A 6,000-nucleotide genomic window follows, 5' to 3' on the forward strand; every position below is an offset into this window, starting at 1 on the left:
AAACTAAATTCTAGGACATGCAATTCTGAAGGATGGACTTCAGCTACAGTGCTTGCTGTGGATGCTGGGTGATGTATCTGCATAAGAAGAAGCTTGTTTTCAGTACTAGGACTGTGTTACTTGTCACACACCTAACATTAGAAAGAAAAGAATGAGGGCCATTCCTTCAGTCTCTCCCTCAGCCAGTATTGGCAGTCTTAAATTTTTTCACTTTGCTTCTACTGGAATATGCGAGTTTGAAATCTGTTTCCAAAAGAGCTGAGGATGGAGACATTTATTAACCTTGCACTGCCAGGTACTGGTGTCTCAATTGATTAAAATATTTAAGTCATGTATCTTAGCTCAGATAGAACTCTTTAATCTCCTAGTAGATACATCAGCAGACATTCATTCCTCACCTTGGAAGTAGCTCCAGGTAGCTTGAGGTAGTTTTCAGGACCTAATTTTTTCTCCAAAGCAAAGTATAAAGAGAGAACAATCTGCTTGCACAATGATGCTTTCTGTTTAGTGAACATTGGTGGCATTTGAGTGAATTGATATTGCTTAGTGATACTATGACTGTTCCCTTTAGCAATCAGATCTCTTAATTTTTAAAACTAGGATATGTTCTCACACTGTTTTGAACTGCAGAAATGACACAGTCCTGCATGAAAATTTGTCAAATTACTGCCATCACTGTTACTCATTAAGTAGTACGATCACATAAATTTTAATTTGTGGATAATTTATATTTTTGCTGCTTTTGCTTCCATTTGTCACAGGAAAATTGATCAACATACCTCTTATAAATGCCTCATGTAATGGAAGAACTCTGTTCTCTTTAGAGTGATTAATCTCTGAAGTGTTACTACCTTTCAATTTCAGAAAAAGTCAGAGACCTAGTAAGAGCTTCAACTGCAAGTCATAAGGGAAAAAGCCATGGAGAGCTTGCAGTCTTATTTTAGATGTTTTTTTGTTTTTTTTTTTTTTTTTTGCTCACCCACCACACACTCCATCACACTGTAAAATTTCCATTATGACTGTCAGTACACTGGAGGTTTTTTGTTCTTGTAGAGGGGCATCTCCGCAGCTGGAGTATATGCTCTGCATTCTGTATAGCTCATGTTGATACTACTTACCCTTTCTTGCTAGGACTTTTCCGTGCGCTGCTTGCGATGCTGGTGTCAGAGAAGCTCTAGTCAGTTTGCACATCTTTGTCTCTGCTTGTCTTCTGTAAACTGCCTACATATTTCAAGGCATCTCCTGGGATGGAGACTAAGCAGCTCCTGAGCAGGGTGGGAGTTTGTACTTCTCTTGCTGTCAGGATGCCCCAGTGCTTTGTCCTCTATTCTGTTCACACATAATGAGACTGGAAACGTGCCAAGGACTTGGTCTTTGTCTCCCAAAAAGACCACTGGTTACATTTCTTGTATATTTATTTAACCAACTTTTTTTTTTTCTGGTCTGTTCTTACATGCACAACCTGGGGTGCCATCTCTTGTCTTTGCATCATGCCAGAACAAAAAGAGGAGGAAAGATAATGACAGCTCTGTAAAAGCTATGAAATTGCTGTAATATTTGTGTTCCTGGGATGTATGTCAAGTATGGCTTTCTCCAAGAAACTGGAATTGGGGTGAAGTGAGGTTGTGGAGGGTGAAAGGGACAAGCAGACACCGCTCAGCCCTGTCTTGAGGTTGTGGTGTGGATGGTGGGGCAGGCAGGGGATGCTCAGGCTGGGTGAGGAGGGATCTGGTGAGGACAAGCATTAGCCGTTTTTCTTGTGCAGGTCCCAGCAGGGGCACAGCCACACCGTCTCTGAAGAAATGATGGCCATCTAGAGCTGGGCTTGACTCCCAGCCAGATTGCTCCCACTAATACTGCTTCAGTCCCTCCACCAAAAGACACAAAGCTCTAGGCAGGAAGTGATCCTGTCAACAAACCCCACACATTTTGTTCCCTAGCACAGGCTGAGGAGTTTTTGTCCTAGAGGCAAAGTGCAATGATTTGTTTACTCATGTGCCTTCATGAATATCAAACATCTGCAGAAACAAACTTTACAGAGCAGCATTTTCCCCCACAGTATTCTACTTTCCATGTGTTTTTATGTGCTCCATTAAACTGGAAACTAACAAAAACTATATCCTTGCACTCCTGTGCCATTTGTTTATATCACTTGTTTGGTTTAATCTTCAGGAATTACCCAGGAAGATGAATGGATGATCATGGTTTAATTTATTATGCCCTTTAAAATGTAGACAGTTCTGAATTTGGTAGTATTTTACTAGATCATTACTTCTTAATCCACATGTATGACCTTGTACCTGCTGGTGCAGGTGGTTGTCCCTGTTCCTTCCCAACTCCTGTAGGCAGGATGTGACCAGAGGGGACAGGATGGATAGGGTTGGGGTCCCAGCCACCTGCTGTTCTCATGAGCCACCCTTTCTCTACTGCTGTCATCAGCCCACCTGCCCTGCAGAGCTCACACCAACGCTATCTGCCTCTCCTTGTGGGGCATTTCCTCTGCTACCAGGTACATTGGCCCTTACAGTTTCCATTGTTTCTTACTCCTCCCTCTCTCTACATGAGCTCTTTTTGTGTTTGCAACCATGCTTTGCTCATCCTGCATTGCTATACAGCTTCACATTGCATCCAAATTTGTTATAAAAATTACATATACAATATATTCACTTCATACAGGTCCAGGTCTGCATGGTTTTAAGTGATTGTAGGTGAATTGTTTCTAGCAGTGGGATTCCAGTGCTAGGCCTGTGGTACATTTCTTATCACCCCTTATGCCTGTACTCATCTACAACAAATCCTAGTCCAGAATCCTAGAGATACTGGAATCCTAGAATCTCCACTTCTCAAGGCCACTGATACTGTATCAGTCATGTTTCCGTATGCTGCATTATTACATTCAAGCCATGAATATCTCATCCTATGCAGAATGGCAGCTTGTTACTACTAGATGTAAAAGTACGGTTGTAACATCCAAGGACAAAAAAAAAGTAAAACAAATTAGCAATTTACACTTGGCTAGTTAGAGAATGCTGTCAAAAAAATTAAAGAAGTCAGACCTTCAGGCAGGTCAGGAAAACATTGGGCAGACCAGGTGTGGCGAACTTCAGCCCTGAGGTGCTGCACAACTCAGCACAAAGCTTGTGGCCTGTTACTGGCAGTGGCATCCTGCAGGATGACAAGACTGCAATCCCATCGCGATGGCTCACACATAGTCCTTTGCCCTTCCAGCTGTGTACATGCAGGCAAAGGGAACAAAGAGGAAATTCAAGTCTGGCTATGGCCAGCAGCTTCACAGAGACACCTGCTCAAGGCATTCGGGCTCCAGTGCACCTTGGCCTCAGTCCCGCAAAACAACATCCACAGAAATGTTCAGAAAAGGATGCGGCTGTAACAGATCAAGTGTCAAGCAGTCTAGGATGTGTACTGCCCATTAAGAAATGAGTAAAATGTTTGTAACTTGCATTTACTTTAAAATATTGGTCTAAAGTGTGGCTTTACTTGTAGTGCTTCCAATCTTTGAGCGTGATGGAGAGTTCCAGTGATCTTACTGTCCTCACTCAGCTAAACTGAAATGCCTACTAATTTCACGTTGCTCTCCTAATAGGATTCAAATTTATTTCATCATTTCAGTTTAATAATTACAATCTACAAACACAGCTAATTTGTTATTTGGTTTCTTTATTGCTTTCCCTGTGCTGTTCTTGAAATGCTCAAGTTTGTTTTTTTTTTTTTTTGTCGGAATGAGCAGCTAGTAATGATCTTAAAATGCTAAAATCGGTATTTTTTATAATTTCACTTAAATACAACAGACAAGGCTACATTTCTCTGTCTTGACCAGTGCAGAATTTTGTTTTAATTCACAAGAGGTTGTTCAGAATCACAGCGTTGAACCTCATCTTACGGAGAAAGTTTATTAAAAACCCCTACATATATGCTACAATTACCTGCTAACAACACATAGCAAGATAATGCCATTCTAATGTTATAACAAGATGAAAGGGCCTGGTTGTTGTAAACTGATACGGCTGCCATCAATGTACTTGGAGCTACCTGAGCAAAGGCTTGACATTCCTATGATATTTAAGCTGTACTTTCCAGGAGGTCTCAATCATAGCCATAGAATCACAGAAGCATGAAATAGTTTGGTTCAGATGGGACCTTTAAAGATCATCTAGTCCACCCCCTGCACTGAGCAGGGACATCTTCAACTAGATCAGTTTGCTTATCAGTCAAAGCCAGAATAGACAAAACTTCTAAAATCAGTGTTTTCATTTGCTTCTTTGTAAATGTTCTGCTATTTGTTTCTGAAAACATGCCTGTGGGATCAGCATCTGCCTTGGAGGAATTGGAGGAAGGTGAGTAAAAATGAAAACTGACACAGTTCCTGGAGTTCTGGTTTGCAAACAGGAATAACAGAAAGTCGTATGTCAGAGGACAACTCGAAGACTGTAAAGCAGCATATTACTTGAGCTAAAAGACATTACTATCCAATAAGTAAGCAAATTTTACTCGGTGAAGAACTCTGCCATTGTTTCCTGGGGAAAACGAATTTGTTCCAAAAGACGATTTATCCCAGCTGCTCCATGTCTTTGTTTTTGTCTTCTAGGTAGCCCACTCGCAGGTAGGAAAATGTTCACATTATCGAGTATTTGGTGTCATCTAGTGGTAACATTTGTTTCAGCAACTTTGTCAGCTGTTTAACTACGCAGATGCAGTTTCCTAAGAAGCGCTTATCTGATTTTGGTTTAATGCTTTTTCTTCTAGGTAACAAAGGAGAGAGTTTATGGAAAATAAAAATCTGTATCCCTTTAGACTGAACTATCCCTAGATGGTTCAGTCTAAAATCAGAGTGGGATTTTTTCCGCCTGCAAATTCTTTCCTCTTTCTTCTAAAAGTAAGGGAATACTGACTTCATGGTTTTGATGGAAGCCTTTGCTGACTGAATTACGATATCAAAAGGGTCTGAGAAGGTAAGTTTTAGCTTTCCTGCACCACCACCATAGGAAGAGTGATAACTTTAATCATGGTCTTCAAAAAGAGCAGTCAAGAGTGCAAAGTTCATTACGTATTTTTGGTCTGGTAGTGATTTTTTTTCTAACCTTCCTCCACCCCCCAGGTATTCCTGATGCTACAGGAGGGAGAGTGTTCCTGATTAATTATTTAGCCATGAAAGTGACTGGATGGGAACTGACATCATTGACATAATCTGATCCAAAGTAAAACCTGACAGGCAAAGTTCAACAAGAGCAAGTCAAACCTGCACCCTTAGTTAAACAGATAGGTAGAAATAGCTCTTCACTCTGTGCAAGAGGAGCATCCTGGGAAAAAGAACTGGTAATTCCAGAGTAACTAAATCAGCCATGTTGCTTGTCTAAAAGCATTGTGGTCTTTTTTAAGACAGACTTGGTCAAAGGAGTTCAATGACAGGTTTATTTCTGCAGTGGTAGGCTGCAGAACCAGATGAAAGGTCAGGCAAAACCAAGAATGGAAGATGCAGCAAAACAGAAAAGTTTGTCTAGTTCGTCTGACAACAATTTTCCAAAGGTGTACACAATAATGGATATCCCTAACTAAGCACCCTTCCTGGCTTGCAGGTCATGAGAAGTGAGAGCGAACTCTTCAGAGATGAGCCAGAAGGTTTGGTAGGTCACAAAAGAGAAAAATAAATCAGACTTTGGCTGTGGACAGAACTCCACAGAGGCTGGCAGAGCATATATGCCCACGGAAGGAGGCGCTGCTCCACCACTTTCCATGCCTAAGGGTGGCACCTGCAGTCACTCCAGGTTCTGGCCAGGACTTGGCTCCAAATCTCTTGAGGTATCCTGAAATTACACCTTTGACTCGTTTTCTATAATTTTTCCCTGGACCTTAGTCAAAGGTTTCCTCTGAACTGTTTTTATAATTTTAAAGAACTGTTCTTATGTCTGTCTAATCTTACAGAAGGAACAATCAGAGTCACTTGGATGTAGAAGGGTTGTTTAGCAGACATGGCATGTTAAC

This window comes from Cinclus cinclus, chromosome Z (genome assembly GCF_963662255.1).
Source record: "Cinclus cinclus chromosome Z, bCinCin1.1, whole genome shotgun sequence".
Lineage (NCBI taxonomy): Eukaryota > Metazoa > Chordata > Aves > Passeriformes > Cinclidae > Cinclus > Cinclus cinclus.